This window comes from Lepidochelys olivacea (genome assembly GCF_965140295.1).
Source record: "Lepidochelys olivacea isolate rLepOli2 genome assembly, chromosome: 25".
NCBI lineage: Eukaryota > Metazoa > Chordata > Testudines > Cheloniidae > Lepidochelys > Lepidochelys olivacea.
The window spans coordinates 9407124-9432868 of NC_140435.1; the positions used below are offsets into that span (position 1 = coordinate 9407124).

Genomic DNA, 25745 nt, shown 5'->3' on the forward strand with positions numbered 1-25745 from the left:
TGGGACTAGAATGCAGGTCGCCTGAGTCCAAGTCCAATGCTCCGTCTACTAGGCAATACTTCCACCCACTAGATCTCAGAAGATAGCTGGTTCCTGGACTGCTCTGCAGCGGGTACACTGGATTGTCTATTAGTCCATTGATAAGGAGGTCTACTTGACTATGGAAGAGTCTCCCAAGGGAAAGGGTGTAACCTCATTGCTTGAGACATTTAAACCCAGTCTGGGCAAAGCCCTAGAGAATATTCCACACAGAAGAACTTTGCACTGGCTCCACTTACTCCTAACTGAGCGGTTTCTAGGACCCTAGGACAGTGCTGGGACTTAGGTTTCCTCTCAGCACGAGTAGAGACTGCACGGATTTCTGAGATGGGAAGCAGGGTTTGCCATGCCCAGCGGCTTGCCTAGAGGATGGATGCTTTTGCGTTCCCACATCGGAACAGAGGCCACCAAGCAATATTGCCCCAACCCAGCATAATGACGGGTGCAAACTCGGGGGTGATGATCTTGGAAACCCACCTGGCAAGAAGCAGCCACATGGCATTGAAACTGGGACAGACTCAAACAAGATGGGTGAAAATCCTCTCTGTGTAGCTGGACATTAACACCACGCTCAGCATCCCCAGGGCATCTAAGCACCCAGCTACATTCCTTGGGGTGGGGCCGAGCGTCCCATTCACACTAGATGCCCTGAGACCCATGCTACCAACACCCTCCTGAATGGGACCCATCACCCAGCGACCCTGGCAATTGGCCTGCTGAGACCTGGAGACTCATTATTTTGTTATTCCAAATAATAAAGGAAACAAACAACCTGCTCCCGCAAGGCTGCGGAATCAGCTCCGTCAGCTCCAGCTCCCCCGCTCCTAAGGGGGCCGGAGCTGGCTTCTATCTGGATTGATGTTCCATCAGAGCGTTAGGGTGTCGGATTTGGAGGCCTGTGTGCACTCCCTGATAGATCATCATTTCAGCTCTGCTGCAGACAGAGCTCGGTGGCTCTCCAGCTTGATCCCAGAAGAGGCACAGTTCCGGGTTGTTGCGAGAACAAAGGATCTCACAGGTCACCAGGATTCTTTAAAGAGACACTGTTAAGGTGGGGAGGCCAAGAGTGGGGGAGAGAGGCTTGCTTTATAGATGGATTTGTAACGCATGCCAGATGACCGCTCTGGAGAATTCAATCCGGAACATAGGTGTCTGAGCCAGGAAGTCCTGAGTTCTAACTGTAATCCTGCCATCCTCTATGGCCTTGGGCAAGTCTCTTAACTCCCCTGCCTCCGTTTCCCTATTTGGAAACTGCGGCTGATGCGGCTCCATCTCGGGCTCCATCTCTATGGCACAAAGGAGGCCGCATCCATACAGCGGTGTGTAGTTACACGTGTCAGCAAAAGGCTCTGGTGGGAGGAGGCAGAGCCCTGCTGTCAGAGCCTTTCCTCACTGCCTTCCCCTTGCCAGAGGCTTTCCCCACTACAGGAGCCTTTCCCTGGGGCGTGGAAAGGCTCCACAGCAGAGATCTGCTGGATAGCTGCGGCGGGGAATGGCTCCAGCCGCTGGGAGGCAGCGGGGCACCACGCTGCTAAAAAGAGCAGTGTAGACAGGGGAGGTGCTGGTTGGGCTGCAGAGAGCTGTGTAGGATACAAACACACACACACACACACACACACACACACAGAGGCTTCCCTTGTCACTCGCCTGAGCTGTGCCTCACCATCTATGCTGCCATTTCTACTGGTGCCAGGGTGGGGGTGAGGGGGTGTACTCCACATGCCGGTGTATGGAGTGTAGACGTACCTTCAGCAGGCATTAGGGGAGTTGACGGGTGTCAGAAGAATTAGCTTGTCTTTGGCAAGCTCTTTCAGCGTGGAAAGCAATGATTAGTACTTTTCACATTGCCAGACAGGAGCTAAGGTGCAGCAGTATGATCCCCTTTGCCACCTGGGGAAACTGAGGCACAGAACTTAATGGACTTGTCTGAGGCCACAGAAGGAGCCAGGGTCAGGACCGTGATTAGATTCATAGATTCACAGATATTTAGGTCAGAAGGGACCATTATGATCATCTAGTCTGACCTCTAGCAGACCAGACCCTCAGCATCAACCTCTGTCCAGCCACAGACCAGGTCAGGCTCCATCCAGCCAATTCCCCGAGCTCTCCACGGCTCTGTAATCTACAAGAAGCCTAGGAGATCATTAATTTCACACGACCCAAGCGCTGGGTCGTTGCTGAGCTCTGCCATCCGACGAGTCTATGAGGAGAGGCAACGGAACCACACGAGCCATCACACTCCCGTCACGGGGAGGGTCAGGGAAACGCAGCCCGGAGGCCCTGCAAACCAGCCACTCACTCACTGTTCTGCAGCTCTGAGCCCGCACCAACATCTGGGTCCGTTGGGGCACGTGGGGGCTGGGAAGCTTTACACGGCAAATGTTTCTGCACAGCAGGTCGGGGATCCTCTGGAGAAAGCAAGAGACAAAAAAAATAAAATAAAATAAACTACAGCCGCCAAACGGGGGGGTTCTGAACAGACTTCTTGGATGATCATCACGCACCAAGGTCACTGCCTCTCCCAGTGGAAAGGTAATCTCCCCTTGAGATGCAAGATGGTTCTGGATCTTACCCAGGCCCTCTCAGATCTGCCCATTATGGGTACGCTAACAACAATCCTGTTTCCGTAGCATTTTTTACCCTGAAGGATCCACTGGAAACGGAAGGGTCACTGGGCCCTGCACCGAAAGGCTCTGGGTGGAGCGCACCAGCTGCTTCGCAGCACACAGAGAATTAAGGGTGGGAAGCGAAGACGAAGAGGACGTCCACGGAGGCTGTGAGGCAGAAATGTAGGAAGGCAGGATGCACTTGCCCACACTGGGGTTTTGGCCCGGGTGCTGGGGCTAGAACCCCTGCTTCAGCCACGAATGTTGAATGACATCTAGCCAGGACCTCACATTTTCCATTGCATCTGAAGGATGGCACTGCTTACCAGCAGGGCTGGCCCTAGTTCAAATGGTGCCCCAGGTGCCCTCCCCATTTGTTAAACTTTTGAATACCTGCCCTTGGCGTAGTAGGATTTTATGTTTGTATTTTGCATAATTTAGAATAAAAAATAAAGAAGAATAAAATAATAATGTAGCATGTATTAAATGTATTGATGGATGATTTAACCATATCCTGCCGGCCACCCTTTTTGAATAGCAGAAAGGAATGGCCTAATATGCCACTGGCAGAAGGGCAACCACCAGAATTCCTTTGTGTTTGGGCTAATTTCAAGGCAGTAACAGACCTTTGAGGGTCACCACTTTGTTGTGGGTTTAGCATTTTAAAATAAGTAAAAGAATGCCGGGATTGTTTTCTTTTGCATTGCAACTTGATGTTCCTGTTCAAAATGTTCTGTGTAAATTAATTCTGTTTTGTGTGTGAATGAGGAATGTGTGTGTTAAAAGAGAAGTGTAAAGGCCAGGGCTGAACCAGATGGTCTAGGGAGGAACCGGAGACAGACGCAAGGGCGCCCGGAGGCTGCAGCACGCCCCTATTGAAATGTCAAAGAAAAGCAGATTGACGACTCTAAAAATAAGACAGGCGCCTATCAACGGGGACAAAATAGCTGTAATCAAAACCAGCATGAAAGAACTCCCTAAAACAATAAAAAAAAACAAAATAAAAAATAAGAAAAACTATTTAAAAAAAACAAACACTCATCAAACAACAATTGATTACAGTGTGACAGTGCAAAACTCATTGGTCCCTATGAAGGAAAATCACTATATAAACAGGGTGCCTTGCCATGAAACTTTGGGTTTGTCCTGCCAAAATTTCCCCTGAGCATCATGTCACGACCGACGGAACCCGGCTCCTCCCTACCCTTGATCAACCTAGCTGGCCACTAGATTGATCCAGACTCTGGACTGGTAACTATAACATCAACTGGCAGGACAGTGCGTGCGTGTGTGTGATTGAATGCATATGCTCATTGTTGTATCTTCAATAAACACGGTGTATTGCCTTTGCCCCTAAAAAAGATCCCGGGTGCTTCTTATAAGCATAACATCCTGGCGCCCTGAGCCCAGCACCCGCCCCAAGTCTGGCACTCCAGGAAGTCACCTGGGTTACCTGCCCCTAAATCCGGTCCTGCTTATCAGCACCACGCTACTTCAACACTGGCTCGGAAGGAAAAGCACTTCCTACCCAATCAAGCCCCCCAGTTCCTGAAGCCCACTTCCTGCAACTTCCATCCAGGTTCTAATCCAGCCTAAATGTGCTGAGATTGCAAGATCAGACTAGCTCACTTGGATCGCAGTGGCCCTGTCTGGAGTAGAAGTGATGCATCTACGTTGCATATTGCCACTCCAGGCCTGCAGGCTAAGAAGCCCCTTCATGCGACATGCATTGGTACGGCTTTACTAGAGTATTTATTAATTCATTGGATTCATCGCAAACTCACTTTGTGCCGAACAAAAGGTCTCATTCATTGTAAATATCTTCCTTCTTTGGATGGGGAGCCCAGCTAGAATCAATTTCTGTATTACAAATGGTCCCAAACCTAGGCTACCTCTCTGAGCTTTCACACAGCTGTTTTATTCAGGCTGTGAATGAAAAACAGTGACCTTGCTTTGGGGTGTTGGCTGGGGAGCCGCGCACCCCTCCCATCTCCAAGCCCTCTCTCCTACTGGTCCCTCCTCTCAGATCTGCAGCACGTTGCCGCAAGGAGCATCAAAGGAGGGCGGAAATGTAAAAGGTGGGTAAAAAGATCGCCTGTGGGATTGAGAACACCTTGATAACAGAAGCCCTAACAGCAGTCAAATAAATCCTAGCCTCCTCTTTCGCAGATCTAGATCCAACAGGGGATTCGTAGCTGAATGAGAGAGAAGCTGAAACCGAGATCTGAAGATACAGTCTATAACCAGCTGTATGTGTTTTCCTTTTCTACAAGTGAATTTAGTACTGGGGAAAGGTGCCAGACTGGCAGCCCTGCTGAGAGAAGGCCTGGCTCATCCTGAGGACACTGACAGGTCACATTGGCGGTGATCTTGTGGGGGGTTTCACCTTCCTTTGCAACACAGAGTGAAGGTCGCTTACCAGGATCATCTGGACACATCTCACTTCATCAATTCCCGGCAACTGGTGCACCATGCTCCCTCCTATTCTTTGCCTATGGCACTCAGTAGTTTAGTCTCCTGAGGGCTGTAATCCTTTGGTCTAATTCTGGTTGTTGGGCTAGTGGGCGGGTAGCTGGGTGGGATTGGTGGCCTGGGAGACACAGGAGGTCAGATGAGATGATCTGCTGGTGTCTTTGGGCCTTAAACTCTACGGCAACATGGACATATGACAGCGCATGGCAGGCAGGACAAACTTCCCATCCCCGTCTCCTCACCCATGTGCCTCGACACGCAGCTGGAGAGCCCACGGGTAAGGGAAGGAGTTCACTTTCTGTGGCCCATTCAATCCTTGTGCCACCAAACTCTGCCAGCTGCAATGCGGGCTCGCAACACCCCGGAGATCCACTGGGTTTCCTAGTCACGCTCCTGACTGCCCTCTGCAGAGCTGGGGCTGGGAAGGGGTCTGCCAGGCCACTACAGACCTTGCCTTCCTCTGCCCAGCACAACTGGCTCTGTTCTGCTGCCGTTAGCCTCTTCAGAACATCAGAACGGCCACACTGGGTCAGCCCAAAGGTCCATCTAGCCTAGTGTCCTGTCTGACGACAGTGGCCAAAGTCCGGTGCCCCAGACGGAATGAACAGAACAGGGAATCATCAGTGATCCATCCCCTGTCCCCCATTCCCAGCTCCTGGCAAACAGAGGCTAGGGACACCATCCCTGCCCATCCTACCTAATCGCCATTGATGGCCTGTACTTTAGCTGAAGGATTGAGCCCATTTTATTAGACTATGAATGAGGGCCACGGCGCTAACAAGCCCCAACATCTGCAATTACCTGGGACTCCTGCATGGCTGGCGAGATCTGCTAGGCACTCAGATCCCGCCTTCAGCACGGAGTATTTTAAAGTAGCCTATTCCCACAGCCTGCCTGCGTTTCACATATCAGCTACCCACCTGAAAACTGTCTCTCTCATGCCTCACTCAACCGCCTTCTCCTGGAACAATGAGCCGGAGGTGGCAAGCTTTACCCACCCCATAATCAGCGCTGCGGCAAGCTGCATTACACTCCCAGAGTCGTGACTGCTGACTTCTCCCCTCCGTGGGCTGCACTTCCCAATGCACCCCGGGAACAACTTGCTCCCCGGTTTCCCATTGGCTGGCTTTTTTAAAACGAGGGCTTCTGGTGACTGGGGAGGAAAATAGCGGGGAAGAGGAGGTAGGAGGGGGAAATAATCAAAGAGCTTTTTGTCAAAGGCAAAGGGACGTGAGCTGAAGTGTCAGCTTCTACCCAAGCTGGTAAATGCCAAGCCCATCCCTATTCTTGCCTGGTCTTGTCAGCACTACCAAGCTCTGCAAAAACGGAGTTAACGTTCATTACTTGCTAAGCGCCGATGTGCTCAGCACTGCACGAGATACCAATAAAGACAAGCCCTGCCCTAGTTCTGACACCATGGACTCCAAGAGGCCCCTCAGGGAAGTGTTCTTCTCCTGAAGTGATGGGAGCTACATAAATACACCGACAGATAGACAGAGCACATCCATGCTTTCTACCACTCCCATGTGATTGCCCTCCGCTTGGTTTTAATTCAGTATGATGGCGATGCATGAGAGATCAAATTCTCCGCTGGACTTCGCTTCGCTGACGTCAATGGGTCGGATGCACGAGCTTAAAGTTAAGTGCTTTGCTGAACTAGGATCCCCCTCCTCTACCACAAATGCTGCTGTGCAAAGTTTCTGTGTGGCAAACTCGCTTGGAGATTAGCTGGGGAAAAAAGAAGCGTTATTTAAAATTCTCCACACTGGGCAGCATTGGCAGGTCAATCTTTCTGGTGCAGCTGACTTGTCAAGTTCAAATTTCCTAAGAGGGGGGAGCAGCACTGGGAATTGGGCATTGGACCCCCACCACCATGGGCCTCTCTCCACTCTCGGTGCCCCAAATTGTCTATGGCAGGGAATAGGAGGCCTAGATTAGACTCTTCACTCATGTTCAAGGTGCGGTTATTTTAAAAACCTATGGAAATTCTCAGACAAAAAACTTTGTTAACCTCAAATTCTAGATGTCAAGTGACATTAAAAATACAAGCCAAGAATGTTATCATTAACGATGCCTAAATATTAAAATAATAGAATCATAGAAGATTAGAGTTGGAAGAGACTGCAGAAGGTCATCTAGTCCAACCCCCTGCTCAAAGCAGGACCAACCCCAACTAAATCATCCCAGCCAGGGCTTTGTCAAGCCGGGACTTAAAAACCTCTAAAGTGGAATCTCCTTCCACCTCCCTAGGTAAAATGTGGGGAGATTATTCGTTAAAGTCACTCAGAAAAGATCCCAGTCCCTTAAAGTTCATACATTCCCTTTAAAAAAAAAAGACATAAAAAAACGGTCCATTAGACATTCTCCAACCAACCTTAACTTTGATCCTACTGCCTTTGTGCTCTGTTTTTGTGTGATACAGTAGATGAATGATTTGTCTAACAACTATGATACGATGCCAAGTGACAGGATTTTTATAAGGAGACTGAATGAATCAAAAATAGTTGGCAATTTGAGGAACTGTACGTTTTGCAGCATTAGGTGTGAGACTATACGTTTCAGTTACATACCATTGATAGATACAAAGCAACGTGGCTTCTGTACTGTCTAAATAATGGGATAATTGAGATACACATTTGATTGGAATGCATCTGTGGGATCCACCTCACAGCCCATTGTTTAAGTGTTTCACGGCACAGCTGTCAGAACACCAACATATGTGACTGTAACTGCTGAGAGTATTCTGAGGCTTTTCGACCTAAAAAGTAAGTAAAACTGGAAAAGAGAAGTATAGTTTTTTGATAGCTCAGGTCAGAGTTGAAGCTGCTTTGGGAATGTCTAATGCAAACATTAACGTGCCGCATTAGCAAACTAAACACCTACGTATTTTACCCTTCTCTCCCCAAAATCACATCTGAACAAAACCCCTGGAATGCTCAATGCAGAGTCAATTCCTGCTGCTCGCTACCCCTCTTCCCGCATTTGTATGTTTTCTACCTAGATCATAAAGTCTCTGGGGCAGTGACCTCGCCTTCAGACCCTTTTGCACAGAGCCTAGCACACAGTTAGCAGTAGGATAATGCCACAATAACATCTTTACAAGAACACCTGAATTTAAGTGCATTAGACTCTCCATATCCATTACTTTGACTGATCATTTCCATGCGTTTGAATGATTAGGGTCTCAACTGTAATGTTCTTGGTAGATATTTTTGGTAACTCATGTCTCCTAGCAACCTTAAACTTCAAGTTGACTAAGTTTGTTGTCTGGAAACCTATTATAATTTCATCTGCCTTTGAAATGGGACCCAGAAGCACTTTAATACATGGATTAAAAGAGTCACCTGTGGTTTCACATATTGATCCTTCAGCTCTGTTGCCGAACTGTTATTTATTAGCTCGATTCCAGTCTTAGAATCATAGAAGATCAGGGTTGGAAGAGACCTCAGGAGGTATCTAGTCCAACCCCCTGCTCAAAGCAGGACCAATCCCCAACTAAATCATCCCAGCCAGGGCTTTGTCAAGCCTGACCTTAAAAACCTCTAAGGATGGCGATTCCACCACCTCCCTAGGGAACCCATTCCAGTGCTTCACCACCCTCCTAGTGAAATAGTGTTTCCTAATATCCAACCTAGACCTCCGCCACTGCAACTTGAGACCATTACTCCTTGTTCTGTCATCTGCCACCACTGAGAACAGCTGAGCTCCATCCTCTTTGGAACCCCCCTTCAGGTAGTTGAAGGCTGCTATCAAATCCCCCGTCACTCTTCTCTTCCGCAGACTAAATAACCCCAGTTCCCTCAGCCTCTCCTCATACGTCATGTGCCCCAGCTCCCTAATAATTTTCGTTGCCCTCTGCTGGACTCTCTCCAATTTGTCCACATCCCTTCTGTAGTGGGGGGACCAAAACTGGACACAATACTCCGGGTGTGGCCTCACCATTGCCAAAGAGAGGAGAATAATCACTTCCCTTGATCGGCTGGCAATGCTCCTACTAATACAGCCCAATACGCCGTTGGCCTCCATGGCAACAAGGGCACACTGCTAACTCATATCCAGCTTCATATCTTAGGCCAGGTCTACATTACAAACTTACATTGGTATAACTACATCGCTCAGGGGTGTGAAAAATCCACCCCCCTGAGCAACGCTGTTATATTGACCTTGTCCCTGGGGCAGACAGCGCTGTGTCGATGGGAGGGCTTCTCCTGTTGACATAGTTACCGCCTCTCCTGGAGGTGGATTAGTGTCTTCACTGAGGTACTACAGTGGTGTTTCTGCATCAGTACAGCTGTATCATTTGACGTGTAGACCTGCCCGCAGGTTCTTATTGAGAGAGGTAGGGTGATTTCCTGCAATATCCTCATTAAACCCGATTGTATTAAGTTTATGTATTATTGTGGGTCAGGATTGTATGTACCTCTCTGGAGGGAGATGTGATGTGAGGTCTGTGTGTTCAAAGAACTGTACTGAAAACATGCCAGACAGGATAAGAAGTGTGAAGTGCATTTCTTGGGAAATACCCAGGGGGCAGTGAATGTAATTTCCCCCACCTCTGGTTATGCAGAAACCCAGCCTTTGGAAGCTAGGCCCTGAGGAGTGGGTCATTGTTTGCTGGTGAACTGTTCCTGGAGACAAGATCAAAGGCCCGAGCTGTATAAAGGAACAGCTGAACTGCTAACCCGGGGTTCTGGTGCTGAATCTGAGACTGTTTTGAAGTTGTAACCACAAGGAAACCCGGTTGTCAGACCTTCAAAACCCACATCTACCAGAGCCCAAGGTTGGAGTCGGGGTGACCTCTGGGAAGCTTTTTAGCATGCGTGTACGTTCTTTGATTGTTTTTAATGGGTGCTCTCTGTAATGCTTTCACCTTAAGAATAAATGTGCTTGCTTAGGAAGAGCTGGGTGGTATCTTGTAACTGGGTAGTTCATAACCTCTGGGGAGAAAGCAAAGCACAGATGCTAGCCTGTTGAGACCCCACGGCTGGCTGGGAATATTATAGCGCAGGCAGGGAACTGTGCAGCCTGGAAAAACCCTAGTCAGGAAGGGAAGAGACGTGGTTCTCTGCCCAAGAGACGGGACAGCTGAGGAGGCTGAAATGGGTGCCCTTGGTGGATCACGAGTGGGTAACACAGGTACAGTTGACCTGAACTCTTCCCTTGTAGCTCCCCCTTACTGTAACATCAGAGATCCCTGCAATCTTTAATGCACTCCAGCGAGGCAAGGCAGGGCTTTTATCCCCACTGTACAGATGGGGAACTGAGGCCCAGAAGGACAAAGGGTAGGACTTTTAGCCTGTCTCTCCCCACAGCCACAGCCGGGAGAGACTATATCCTCTCCTTTCCCTGGTGGAGGAAGAACACATATACCAAACGCTGCGCTAAGGCAGTCATACGTAGGGCTCCATCCTGCTCCCGGTGCAGCCAATGGCAAACTCCCGTCACTTCAGTGGGAGCAGGGCCAGATTCACGGTGACGCCACCGCCAGTAATGTCCTGCAAAGACAACAGCTGCCCCTCAGAAGAACTCAGCTGGCGCTGACATTAGTTGACACCTATATAGACATGAACAGGCCTGACATGGTCCACCCCATAGAGGGAAATAACAGCTATACACACAATCTTGTTACAGACCTAACCACCTCAGTTAAGAGCTAAGAAAGCTCCCACTCCTCTGGTCCTCCAGGAATGCCTCCAGCGAAAACATCCAGGGCTTCTTTATATATCATAAAGTAGAAGAGAGAGAGAGAGAGAGAGAGAGAGAGAGAGAAAAGAAAAGAAAAGAAAAGCAGAAACCCCTTTTATTTCCATTTGCAAGTACTTTAAATCAGTGGCTCACCGGCTTCCCAGACTCCTGTACCCCTTTCAGGAGTCTGGTTTGTCTTGTGAACCCCGAGTTTCACCTCTTTTTAAAACGACTTGCTTACACAATCAGACCTAAAAATACACAAGTGTCACAGCACACTAGGACTGAAAAATGGCCCACTTTCTCATTTTTACCATATCATTTATAAAATAAATCGATTGGCATACAAATATTGTACTTACATTTTGGTGGATACTGTATTGAGCAGTATAAACAAGCCATTGTCTGTACGACGTTTTAGTTTGCACTGGCTCGGCTAGTGCTAGTAGCCTGTTGTAAAACCAGGCAAATCTCTGGATGAGTTGCTGTACCCCCTGGAAGAGCTCTGCCTACCCTGAGGGGTTCACATGTACCACGGGTGGAGAACCACTGCTTTAAAGGGCAGCGTGGGAGGCTGGAAAGTTGCATGATTTTTAGGAGGGACACAGCATGCAAACAAAACGGTCTGTGCACAAACCCCCTCAAGTGGAAGAAAGGGGGAGATCAAGAACACCTGGGAGAAAAAACTGCTATTTCAGCGGAATTAATTCAATGGGGGAAGGTGGGGAGGGGAAGTGGAGGACAGAAATTGAAACTGTGGTAGGAACTCCCCTTTAAAGCATAGCTGGTCATTGCCAAAGTAGCACGAGGCCATTTCTTCCTGATAATTCAGCTAACAGTGGGATCTATTGGAACGTGGAATGACTCTCCCCTGGGAGGTGGTGGCAGTCCGATTGCTTAGGACTTTTAAAACTAGACCGGGCAAGGCCTTGGAGAATCTCCTGATTGGGGATGAAGTGGAAGAAACAGGCAAAACCGAGCGTTGCCAACTTTACCCCAAGCCTGGTGTTCTTTAGTGTTTTCCTTGAAGTCCCAGCTCTTGGAGTCCTGTGCTGGCACGTGAATCTCTGCTTTCATTTTAAAAAAAATGTCTAATCCTCATGGCTGTGAAAAAAATATCTTGAAAATACGACCCTCATTTATCCTAACAACTCAAAAGCCAGATGGTAAAAAGCCATCCCCAACAACCCTGCCAAAATAAACCAACCAACCAACCCAACAAAAAGGGAGCAAAATTGGTTCGTTAAAAAAAACAAACAAAACCCACGAGATTTTTAGAACCAATCTCCCGATTGTTTGAATGGACGGAGGTTGCCGGCACTGCCTGATTCTCTCCCATCTCTGAATTCTAGCAGAGTACAACAGTCTCCATGTGGCTGTGTGTGTATTAGGTGCTACAGCCACAAACGAGAGCGGCAATGCGACAGCTCTGCAACTAAAATATATTGCATCAAATCTGTGCCCCGCCCCCCCCGCCCTGAGAAATTTCAGGATTCTTACTGTACTGTACACTGTAGCTCCTGGTAGCTTGTCAGCAGCCGTGGAGAAGAGGTGCGCGCACTTTTAAAGCGAGTGCTACTGCTTGAGTCAGAGGAAAAAATTGAGAGAGGTCAGCAGCATAGGGCCTTTGACCCACAGTTTAGCTGCTCTGCTGGCATCCTGCAGAGGGCACTGTTGGCACACGTCCCCTAGCCAGTACGCTATCGTCTATAAAAGTAAGTCAGACACTTTCGAAACAAGTCTTGTTTAAAGTAATTACGGGCTTGGTCTGGCTTCTGATCGACCTTCGTAGTAACAGGTAATTTTTGCTGCTGCCATTATTAGCACACGGGGATCCGTTACAGGCTGTGGATTTGCAATGGATGTTTTCTATTCGATGTCAGACGTGGAAGAGCTTTGGCGCTAGGCCCCACACAGGACATTTCTGCACAAGTAAAACAGGACCACAGACAGGTCAACAAAAATAGTAAGTAAAATGTAGCTGCCCTGGCTTTCCTGAGGAAAGTGACCTCCATTTATTATTTGTTATATGACAGCAATGTCCCCAGCACTGGATGAGACACAAAGAGACCCTCTTTACCCTAAGAGAGATGCACAGAGAAGGTGAGGAATCCAAAGGGAGCTACATAACTAAACCAAATGAAAAACAACAACTCCTCACTGCTTGTGGGCATTGTGAAAAATGCTGATTGGGAGGTGTCTGAAAGAGGACAGAGAGGCCATAATGCATTCGAGGAGGACGTAGAGGAAGGTTCAGAGTTTGGAGCAGAAGAAGATTCTCTGGCATCAAGTCTGACGTTAGTGGGTGTGAGCAGAGGGGGCGTGGAATATACTCAGAGATGGAGACCAGAGTAGGGTTGTATACAACCTCTCTCTCATTTTTAAGGCTTAAATCCGATGCAGTAGGTGGCTTCTGGCATCCTCTATGGAACCTGAAACCATGGGCCAAGGAGCAAAAGATCTGTTGAGCCCTTAGAACTATGCACTGGCCTCTTCCATTAACACACCAGTGCCTAGATGTTCCTCCCCCACATAGACCATCATAGTTCTCAGATGAAGCAGGATGGAGCATTGTTGGCAGCGAACAGGATCAGACGCAGCACAAGGGTTTCCTAGAATCCTACAGTACAGCAAAGGCCAAGCCACCATTCTTCGCCTCTGCCGTTGCTGCAGCTAAATCCTGCCCTGCCGACGTTTAGTAGATGCTATTGCTCTGTCAAGCCAGGCCACCTGAATGCCAATGCTACTTGACGTAAAATCCCCGGTAGTGTGTCTGGGAGAAGAACAACCACATCCAGGATGCTCCTCCAGACAACAAACCAACCACCCGCTGAAATCAAGCTGGAAGACCAAGACACTCCACCAATGCCACCCCCCATCATGGCTGGTGGAGGATGCTCAGTAACACTCAATACCTCTGCTGGCAGAGATTGTCAACGCCATCTTTAGAGAGGGAAACCTACCCTAAAGCATGCCATATTTCGACCAGTTCTCGAGGAGCTAGCCTTATAGTGTGGCCAATTCTTCCAGCAGACCTTGCGATCAATTGCCCATTTTTGAGACAGATACAGTCATTAAGAGACCAGCAGAGAAATGCTTTCAACACCACGCTCTGACCCACAGACAGCAGAATAAAGATCTACCTCCAACCATCAGCTTAGATTCCCTCAGAGAGAAGGAATTAATTTTTTCCTCACCAGTAATTTAGCAGCGATACGCCTCCCTGCCTCACATAACATGTGCCCTGTAAATGATCTTAACACAATTAACACAAGAGCCTGTCTAACACGCAAGGTCTAAAACCGAGAGCGCTGAGCCTCGCTGGGAGCGAGGAGCAGACCAAAGGCTGCAGTCGAGATGTCAGCTGTGTGCATGAGCGGGAGGATTAAGGAAGGTGGAATTTTTTTTCTGGTTTGTCACAGTTTGTTAATGTTCCTGCTCAGGAAAAGAAAAGGTCACACTTTAGATTTCGTTTATGTCACTTAATCTTCAGTTCACTAATGCACTGTCCTGCTCTCCCTTCCCAGATCAGTATTTGATTACTGTGGTCTTTCCCTTCCAACTCTTACCTGCTGCTAATCTTTGTTCAAAAGTTGATGGCCTTGGCCAACATGAGTCAACAGGTAGTTGGCGGGTGGAACATTGTAGTGTCAACTTTGATGGGTTTCATCAGCAAAGGATCCCACCGAGAAACCAGGGAGATCCAACTGTGGACGTATGATGCTCTGTGTTTTCCAGAGTACAGCTGGAAGAGAGATCAGCATCACAGCGCTGATGGAAATTCTCCTCTAGTGCAAACACTGCAGTGGATCCTCTCCAACCCCGAGTTCCTACAATAGCAATCGTTACCACAGGACCTGAGGGTCTGACCCATTGAGAGGCGAGCAGGTATCCTGGCTGTGTTGAGTCAGGATTGGGGAGTAAATGAGATAGACATTCCCGCCTATGAGTACTCTTGGTCACCCATTGTGAGATCTGTCGTGCAAAGACGACCTGACTAGAAACCAGATGGTGACCGGAAGTGAGAGCGAAGCCGAGGAACTTGTTATTCAAACTGAGGTGAGAATAAATGGAGAACTAAGAAGTGGCTCTGTCTGTGCGTAAGTGGAGATCCAGGGCATGTCCGCATTGCAATTTGACACCCGCAGCTGGCCCGGGTCAGCTGGCTTGGGCTCATGGGGCTTGGGCTGGAGGCAATAAAACCCCACGATGGGGGAGGGTCCCTGAGCCCAGACATTTATGCAGCAGTTTTACAGCCCCCAGCCCAAGCCCCATGAGCCAGAGTCATTGGACCTGGGCCAGCCGCGGATGTTTAACTGCAGTGCAGACTTACCCTCCATGTCCAAACTGCCCTAACCGTTGGGGAACAAATCCATTATCTTACCCCTTTGGTAAAAAGGGACCCAAGAGCCAGGGATTAACCTAACACGCATCTTCCCTCCCGCCTCTCCACCTAGCGGAGAGACAGTCTTCACTCGGACGTGCGACCAAAAATCCCTGAGGATCCATTGAATGGCCACCTCGCCTCAGACCATGCAAATCAGGCCTTGTTTATCACGCTGGATCTGATTGGAGGTCCAGGTTCAAGGGAGTGCCAGCCAGAACGAACTCGGACGCGGTTTGACTGTGCAGCCTCAGGTCCCTCCATCTGTGAGCTGAGAAGAGCAGCCATTCACCAGCTTCACGGGGTTCTCAGCACGTCACGACCGAGTCGCTGCGAGGACGCACTGCCGCGCAGGCTGGGATTGTTCTGTGCAGCACATCGCCTCAGAACGTTACTTCATAACAGTCTTCGCTATTTACCGACTCTGCAGGGCTGCTGTGAGGGTTAGTTTCACGTCCATTAGACATTCTGAAGGTGTAAAGCTCAGGTAAACACTGGGTGCTGGTATTGTGATGGGAAAAGGACTGGAGAAATACCACCTTTGAATGATTTTCCTCGTTTAAATAAAGGACGAAGTAGTGGTTAAGGTGCGATGGAAACACAAGGACTAGAGAATCTGCTACGGTAGTCATCTGACAAATGGCCCCAGTGCCCTCCGAGAGGTGGAGAAGGATACAAATATTAAGCATTTATCATCATGATTTTCTTCCACAGATCTCCTAGCACTTTACAGAGATGTGACGTGGCTTTCCCAAGGTCACACAAAGTCGCAGGCAGAGCTAGGAACAGAACTCAAGCCTCCTGACTCAAAATTGCAGCGTCAGCCAACAGCCCATCATAAATCCCCTATACAGGGGAAGGTATTTCCCGTGGGCAGAGAGCGTGTGTTGGCATGGCTCTCTGCTGTGTACCAGACCTTTTTGGTACTTAACACAAAACGGCACACTCCCGGAAATCTAAAAGCACCAAACAGAAATAAGACAGCGTTACCTACACCCCGCTGACCTCTTTTGGCAGTTTGCAAAGACCCCAAGGCACTTTTTCTAAGAGAAAGGGTGTCAAATAGCAACAGGACTGGCCCAAAACCCCACGTCCACACACCCAAGAACTTCACAAAAGTTCAACTCTCAATTTTGTGACCAGGACCCCACCTCTTGCATGAATGCAAAGGTCCTGGCCTAAGTCTATCTTGAGTAAGTACACGCTCCCTTCGAATTCTTCATGTCACAATCCTACATGGTTGTGTAGTGTTTCTGGGCACCGTTAGGCCCAGTGCTTAATTTGGGGCAGGGCTGAGCCCTGGCACTCCTGGGCTTGCCGGGTCAGTTATGCAAAAAAATTGCTTGATCTCCAGCACCTCTCTCATAACAAATTAAACACTCGTTAAGCCACTGCCATGCTCTGACCCAGAGGTGGCTGGTGCCTTTTCAGTAGCGGGAATGCATTTGGGAAGCACTTGGAACGCCCTGGGGTGCAAGGGGGTCGGGGTGCTGGGGCTTGCCCTGCCATCTCCCGCGCTTCTTCAGGGGACCAGGTTTGGGGTGCTGGGGCTTCTCCTACCCCACCCAGTGCTTCTGCTGGAGAGTGGGGTCGGGTGCAGGGGCTTCCCCTGACTTCCAGCGGCTTCTGCTGGGAATGGGGTGGGGGCTACTGAGGGGGACTTCCCCCATCTGATGGCTACTGTTGTGGAGTAGGAACAGGGGCTGCTGCTACAGGGGGCTTCCCCCTTCCCGCGGCGTCTGCCGGGGAGCCAGGTCGGGGCGCGGGTTCTTCCCCCGTCCTGCCCAGCTGGGGCTCCGGGCTTCCGCTGTTGGCAGATTTTTTCCGGGGCCTCCAGTTGGCCGAAGGCCCTGTCGGCCCAGTGGCTAATCCGCCACTGCCCTGAAGTAGCCAATAAGAAAACATCAAGGCACCCCCGAGAATTTCTTAGGTTTCATTTCTCTGCAAAGAGTCAACGTGGTTTCCAGCCAGCCCCTAGCATTGCAGGCTACTTAAATCTTATGTGATGGCTGTTCTGGGAGCCCAGCTCTTTGCTCCTGTTTGGTGAAGGCCCTTGTCTGCGTTGGACAGCTTGGGCTGCGACCTCACTTTATTAGTCTTATGCTGCACTGAATCAATTCAGATCTTATTTGAATCAACAGCTTGGGTTTACTCTGCTTCTTGCTGCAGGAACCTTTTCTTCCAATTCAGTTTATATTACAATTCTGCTGGGCTGCCCCGGGGCCCTATTTTACATCAACGCTTGGTCTAATTATAGGTTTCCATTGGGGACAAGTATTTGGCCTGGCAGTTTGCAGGCTATTAATCACGCACTAAAATTATTTTAGTCTATGAATTTGCTCCTTTGTCTGGCCAGTTTTTACGCTGCCAAGTAGATTTTTCTTTGCTCAGATGCAGCGTTTAATCAGTAGGCTGAAAATAATATGGCAACAAATCCACAGCCATCCTCAGAGGGTCACGGCTGTCACTGTGCAGCATCCTATGGCCACTCAGAGCTTTGTGGTGACGGTGGGAATAGAACCCACTTTCTCATGGTCCCAAAGCACAAACCTCTGCCACTTTAACTGAAGGAGAGCCTTCCTTAACGGCAGCACAGCTGAGAAGTTCTGAATCCATCCAGCAGAGGGCAGTGGTGCACACACGCACATTCAAAGAATGATACAAAGCCATTTCCCCAGCAAGGAGTTTTAAAGGTTGTGATGGGAAACCCACAATAGCAAAGCAACCCAACAGGAAGAGGTAATGTGTCCACTGACACCCATGCCCAAGCGGAGATGTGTTGAAGAGACTCGGTGGCCAATTGGTGAACGATACAGTCTCGGTGACAGTAAATTTTCAAGGTTAAAGTTTGAAGGCATGCCCTGATTCACTTCTTCCTCACTTATAACTTTTGTATTGAGTGCAATATATAGGGCTTGCAAAAATGATACCACATTGACATCCCAGGAACTGAAGATCTCCATTCCCTAGAAGAGAGGCACCAGCAACACAAGCTTCTGCCACATCTTTGGCTGTCCTGTGGAGATTTACAAACCGACCTCCCTCATTGACAGTGCGGCAGGGTTTTCTTTTGTTTCAAATTGGCCACCTGGCTATTAGGAACTGTCCTCAGGGCCTCACCTTACTGCACGTTGGCCACCAAAAAGCCATCGGGGGAACAGTTTTGTGGCATCCTGCACTGGATTTGAACTACTGGCCTAGAGCTGAAACGCTCCAGTCCCCAAAGTAAATCCCCAGAGACACCGACAAAGTAAGTCCAATGGACAATCTCTGGTTACAAGCACATTTAACATGAGATGGCTGTTAAAACACAAGAAACTTCCTCTTATCTACCAATGCTTCCCCTTGGGAATACAGCTGGTGGGCATTTTTCAGAAGGACCTCTTCCCCCCCACCACCACAACAGACAGAAACAAATGCATCATGAAATTCGTCAGATTGTTTTGGTCGAAACCACTCCCCATCCTTCCCCCCCAACCCCCACCCCTCAAAAACCGGGGGGAAAAATCTAACCTTTTGTTATTTTTTAAAATGAAACATTTCAGTCCCAAACGACCTTTCGTTGCAAATTTGAGTTCAGTTGTATCCGCAAAGAGGTGAAACACTCAAAACCAAAATGAAATGTTTCGTTTGACAGAAGCATTTAAAAAAAAGCACAAAACAAAAAAAGGTTTTCAGCTCAGCCAGCAAACTGAAAAATCTGTTATTTAAACAGCTTTACCCAGGAGGCAAGAGCCAGAGCAGGCATGAGACATGAACTGTGCTCCAGTGACAGACCTTTGGGCTCCAATGCACCCGTGGGGGAAATTAACTGGAGTTTTCTGATAACTGCACTGACCCCAGGGGGAACAATCTCCCCCAGAGTCTTAGATCTAGGGACTATTAGCGTGACCATCTCTGCTGACCTCAACTGCAGCAGTGATATATAGTCTGACAGTGCTCAAGCCATAAAGGGCTTTATAGACCAATATCAACGAGACAGCGCAGTTATCAGAAAACTGGTGTAAAGTGAGCCCTGCGTCTCGTAGCACCCAGATGTAGCTTCTGAGTAGCTCTCTACAGAGCCCCGGGCAGTGATTACTGTAGGGTTCATAAAGGCCTGAGGTACTGCACAGAGCCCCTGATGGAAAGGGGGGGGTTGCAATCTACTTACTAGCCCTGTGGTGAGCTGGCAGGGAATCCTGGGAGACACTCGCTAAAATTCTCCTTCCAAGCTGGAAAGAACATGGGGGTGATTCCCTGTGTCCGATGGTTTTTTGCTTTTCTGGATCCTGCTGATCCACCCCAACTTATCCCAAAGCCTTTGATAATTCTTCGGAAGAGCCCTTTTTTCTAACCTGTGATGCAAGCTGGTCCGTTTCAAAGGCCAGGTTATCTCCAAAACAATTCCCGGAGGCAGCTATCCCCCTCCAATATCTCCAAGCCCCACTTCATACAGTAACACGTGGAATACTGTTCTATCAATATGTTCATCAAAAGATCGCCCAGGAACGAAGCAGAGACGTTCCTAGCATATGAACCTTGGTCTGGGCTTCTTGTCTGAACCCAGGGCCAGGCTGGGATTTGCTAAGTTCAAACCAGCATAACACAAAGAGAAGAGCAACGGCTCATTAAAAAGGGGTTCTGACCATCGGCTCATTCATACTAAACATGCCTTTCAGCTGAGATGTAAAACCCTGTGCTGCGATCCTAAGGGACTTTACCCCCAGACAGCTGTCGTGTACTTCAGCATCCTTGCCAAATTCCCAGTACGGGCAATTATATTCACTTCCCCTAAATCATCAACCCATCCCAAAAATGTTAATTGGGTACCATATTCTTCTCTATTTCCTGTCCTCCGTGCACCAAAATCCCAACAAAGCAAGATGCTTTGGGGGTTACAGAACCATTAGAAACGTTGCCTGACACATCGGCGCTGCTGAGTGCAGCTTTCATTAGCTGTTAAACCGGTGTGGCATTTCACCTGAGAGGTAGCTGAATTTTGGGGGCTGGGAGGCATTGTCTGGGTACATACACATAGGAGTGCCTAGAGCATTTTAACATCCTTCAGCAGGAAAGGTATGTCTACATGGGAGATCGTATTATTTTAATATGAAAACGTTTTTCTGTGACTAGTATAATATTTTATTTCTTCACTCCGAGTGTTTCCGCTAGACCAGGGGTTCTCAAAACTTCATTGCACTGTGACCCCCTTATAATATGAGGGTTGGAAGGAGTCAGGAGGTCATCTAGTCCAACCCCCCTCTGACAATAAAAATTACTACATGACCCCAGGAGGGGGGATTGAAGCATGAGTCTGCCTGAGCCCCACTGCCCCGGGAAGGGGGAATGAGTGGGGGTCGGTAAAGCTGAAGCACAAGGGCCTGTAACCTGAGCCCCAACATACAGGGTGAAACCCTCAGGCTTCGGCCTTGGCTGGTGGGGCTCAAGCTTTGGCTTCGGCCCTGGGACCCAGCAAGTCTAAGGCAGCCCTGGCGACCCCATTTAAATGAGGTGGCAATCCACTTTGGGGTCCCAACCCACAGTTTGAGAACCGCTGCGCTAGACCCCTTTCTATCCATCTCCTCTAGGAATGAAAGCTGGCAGAACGAACGCATTTTAAGGAACAGTGGTGTATTAAAAAACAATCCATCATAGAACTGCATAAAAAATTGACATTTAACTGATTCATTACACTCCAACCCACTAGCTACATTAGGCAAAACACTCCACCAGAGCTGAAAGCCGCCTTTCAGTGCTGACAGCACTTCAGAGACTGCAGTGAAGGCCAGCAGAGAGAGGATAACAAGAGAGACACTTCTCAGAGCAGAACATGGAGGTGGCTTGGAAATTATCTGCTGCCTCTGAATTTTCTGGCAAATTGGCTGTGGCTTTTAAGTTCAAGTGGGCCAGAGGGAAAAGCAAACAGCATTGGGCCAGCGTGAAAAGTAGGTTTTCGTTATTGCGCCTCTCTCGATTCATCTCTCTTTCATGTCCCAGCTCTCTAGCTGGTGTCACCCAGGGGGCTCTTTCATTCATCTTTGCTGATTCCTCATGTCTCCCTCCTCTTGAATTTTTCATGCTCGCCACAGTGCAGAGCTTGCTGGGAGCCGCTGGATGAAATGCCAGCAAATTGCATGGAAGAGGACAGAGGCAGAGGACACTGCCAGGCTCACATACCGGCTCACGGCCATTCCCATTTGGAGTGAAGACAAAATCCAGGAAGAAACCTACGCTAATGAATACAAATACAAAAGAGAAGGGTCACCCAACAGCGTTAATGAAGCCACTGCACACTCCAACCAGCTCTCAAATATATACTCCCTACGTGTGCCCAATTCTGTATCTGGATGTGCCACCTTGGTATCAGAGTTCCCTAAATTTTTTGCATTTTTATTTCCATGCTTTTCATTATTAAGCGGAGCAGATCAGCTGTCCGACAGCAGCTGTAACTCTGCACAGGAGAAGGGGTGATGAGGACTAACTACCATGTGGAATGGGAATTTAGGAAGGCAGATTGTCATTTCAAATGACGGGCGGATCCTCTGGACAGGAATGGATCTGTACACGAAAATGGCAACTTTGCCACAACCATGTTTGCATATATCCGATGGAAAAAGCAGCGAAAGGATGCTTAAAATGGCCCTGCCACATAGCAGCAGCATTTACCGGTACTATCTCTATTCCCTCCTCCTTCCCACCCCCCCCACACTCTCTACTTTTACCCAGCTTGCCTCCTGCACCCAGAGCAACGAAGCTCTTAATGCTGATCCAAGTTGGCATTCGGCCAAATGCTGGGATCGTCACCCCTGTGTTTGCAAAAAAGCACCGTGGGATCATTAACAGCCACAAGTGGAAGGCCTTGGCTTTAGGCCTCGTCTGAAAGAAAAACACATTCAGCAGCACAACAGTGGCCCAGAGTAAAGGAGGTCCCACCCATGGAACTTCCCAGCTTCTGGGGAGTCCTGGGGAAGAGGAAGAATCCGGAGCCCTTTGCAGACAGGATTGCTGCTGCGCTAGGAGCTGTACAACAGGTTCGGGGTCCATGGCTAGGCCTTGGAGGCACTACAGTGGTATCAGTAATAGTCGGAGTACTATTTCCCTCTCTCAAAAGAAGGGCAAGGGGGCAGGGGTGAAAGCGTGGGCTTCATGGTGACGAAGTGTCCCTGCCATGTCAACGCTGGATGGGCTAGCGGACTCCTGGTGGATTCTAACCTTGATTCTTCCACTGACTTCCCTTGTGCAAGTCACAGCCTCAGTCTGTGCCTTAGTTTCCCCTCTGTACAATGGGGACAACAACATTAGTTACCTGCTCCGAGGGATTGGGAGGATTAGTTTGTTTCTGAGCATCACAGTATGTAAGGGTTTGATCCTGCATAGTGCTGAGTGCTCAGGCCCCAAGCTGGCAAAGCATTTCAGCACCTGCCTAGCTTTACCCACGTACGAAGCACCACTGAATCATTGGGGCTCCTCACCTACTTAATGTGAATCGTGGGCTTAAGTGCTTTGCAGGATCAAGACGGGGTTGTTCTGCCCCTTCCTGGATCAACGCCTAAGAGTCTAAGGCTAAATATTATTTTGAGCAGGGCTGTCAATTAATCACAGTTAACTCACGCAAGTAACTCAAAAAAAATTAATTGCACTTATAACAATACCAATTGAAATTTATTAAATCTTTTGGATGTTTTTCTACATTTTCAATATTGATTTCAATTACAACACAGAATACAAAGTGCACTGTGCTCACTTTATATTATTTTTGATTACAAATATATATACTGTAAAAATGATAAACAAAAGAAATAGTATTTTTCAATTCACCTCGTATAAGTACTGCAGTGCAATCTCTTTATCATGAAAGTGTAACTTTCATGGGGTGAGAGAACCTGGATTTGTGCAGGAAATGGCCCAACTTTATTATCATGCACATTTTGTAAAGAGTTGTCACTTTGGATGGGCTATCAACAGCAGGAGAGTGAATTTGTGGGGGGGGGATGGAGGGTGAGAAAACCTGGATTTGTGCTGCAAATGGCCCAACCTGATGATCACTTTAGATAAGCTATTACCAGCAGGAGAGTGGGGTGGGAGGAGGTATTGTTTCATATTCTCTGTGTGTATATAAAGTCTGCTGCAGTTTCCACGGTATGCATCCGATGAAGTGAGCTGTAGCTCACGAAAGCTCATGCTCAAATAAATTGGTTAGTCTCTAAGGTGCCACAAGTACTCCTTTTCTTTTTACAAACAAATTTGTTTACACTGACAGGAGATAATGCTGCCCGCTTCTTATTTACAATGTCACCTGAAAGTGAGACCAAGCGGTTGCATGGCACTTTTGTAGCTGGCGTTGCAAGGTATTTACATGCCAGATCTGCTAAACATTCGTATGCCCCTTCCTGCTTCAGCCACCATTCCAGAGGACAGGCTTCCATGCTGATGATGCTCGTTAAAAAAGAATGCATCAATTAAATTTGTGACTGTACTCCTTGAGGGAAGAACTGTATGTCTCCTGCTCTGTTTTACCCGCATTCTGCATATATTTCATGTTACAGCAGTCTCGATTGATGACTCAGCACATGTTCATTTTACGAACACTTTCACAGCAGATTTGACAACATGCAAAGAAGGTACCAATGTGAGATTTCTAAAAATAGCTACAGCACGCAACCCAAGGCTTAAGAATCTGAAGTGCTGTCCAAAATCTGAGAGGGACGAGGTGTGGAGCATGCTTTCAAAAGTCTTAAAAGAGCAACACTCTGATGTGGAAACTACAGAACCGGAACCACCAAAAAAGAAAATCAACCTTCTGCTGGTGGCATCTGACTCAGACGATGAAAATGAACATGCATCGGTCCTTGGTGCTTTGGATTGTTGTTGAGCAGAACCCGTCATCAGCATGGACGCATGTGCCCTGGAATGGTGGCTGAAGCATGAAGGGACATATGAATCTTTAGTGCATCCGGCACATAAATATCTTGCAATGCCAGCTACAACAGTGCCATGAGAACGCCTGTTCTCACTTTCAGGTGACATTGTAAACAAGAAGCAGGCAGCATTATCTCCTGCAGATTGTAACCAACCTTGTTTGTCTGAGTAATTGGCTGACCAAGAAGTAGGACTGAATGGACTTGTTGGCTCTAAAGTTTTACACTGTTTTATTTTTGAATGCAGTTTCTTTTGTACATAATTCTATATTTGTAAGTTCATCTTTCATGGTAAAGAGATTGCACTACAGTACTTGTATGAGGTGAACTGAAAAATAATTTTGTTTTTTGATTACATATTTGTAATAAAAAATAAATATAAAGCGAGCACTGTACACTTTGTATTCTATGTTGTAACTAAAATTAATATATCTGAAAATGTAGTAAACATCCAAAAATATTTAAAATAAATGGTATTCTATTGTTGTTTAATCACGTGATTAATCACAATTAAGTTTTTTAATCACAATTAATTTTTTTAATCGTTTGACAGCCCTAATTTCCAGTTTTCTTTTCTTGCAGACCAAAACCTGATGCTTCAGGTTAAAATTCTCTCTCATTAACTCACTGTTGCTTATTAAAAAACGAAACCTTAGACAGCTTGACACAGAAATCTGTTTTAGCTATTACTAACATTGGTTTTCCGCCATGGCGTAGGGATGACGGCTGACTCACCGTGGAGCTCCAGGGTTAAAAGTGTGATTTGCTCCAGCTTGAGCTAAAGTGCCCAGGCAGGGCAGTCTGGGGCTCCTTCAGACCCATATCCTCTGTGAATCGGCACAGAATGGGACCTGTAACACACACTCAGCCAGTTACATGTGCACACCGGTTGTTAAGGTCGGCACATCTTAGTCCTTAATATTTATTTAGTCCTGAGAGCATGCTCAGCACTGAGGTATTATTGTAGGATTGCTCCTGGAGGCTGGGGACCCTCCCGATGGTTTTGTCATTGAAGAGCTCCTCAGAAGAGCTGTATCTGCCAGTTTGCTCTCGGCAGGTTGTTACTGAGGGTCGGAATGCACACGGGGGTTTATTATCTTAGGGTTGCTCACAAGTGCCAGACAAGTGGCATTAATTATAAAGGAGCACTGAAGTATTTGGTTCTTTTAAAGCTTGCCCAAAGTTAGCAAGAAGATGGAAGCCAAAGCAAGAGCAGGTTTCATCTCCGCCCTGCCTGCATCCCCTTTAAGAACAGGCAGCTGATGTGAGCAAACAGGCAGCAGTGGGCCGTCAAAGCCAATCTGGCGTCATTAACACAAAGCAGGCAGAGACTGAGAAGTACCATCTGGAAATCTCACTGCTTAGGGGCTTTGCCCTCTGTGGATACCTAAGAGACCCAACCCAGGGAGAACCTTCCTCCTGTGACTTCAGAGGGAGAGAGACTCCATGTTCTGAGTGGCAGGCAGCAGACAATAAAAGGCCAGAGGTGCACAGTTTGGGCCACGGGTTCCCTTCATTCTGACTGAGGAAGAGGGGGCATTACAGAACCTGCATGTCACATTGGAGCCACACAGTAAGTCAGTGGCAGAGCCAGGAGTGAAACCCAGGCGTCCTGCGCTAACCACTAGAGCACAGTCCATGCCATCGCCCTATATCTGA

General features: G+C 48.1%; 1 protein-coding gene across 3 annotated transcripts in view; it reads right to left on the reverse strand.

Annotated features, from left to right (window-relative positions):
- LINGO3 (leucine rich repeat and Ig domain containing 3) overlaps positions 1–25745 on the reverse strand; it is a 100563-nt gene that overhangs the window by 63713 nt on the left and 11105 nt on the right. For 2 of the 3 annotated variants that reach the window (XM_084614437.1, XM_084614438.1), the window contains exon 2: positions 2339–2447. The exons of the other annotated variant lie outside the window; for it this stretch is intronic. The gene's annotated coding sequence lies outside the window, so the exon portion shown is untranslated. The remainder of the gene's footprint in view (positions 1–2338; positions 2448–25745) is intronic. 3 annotated transcript variants of the gene reach the window in all.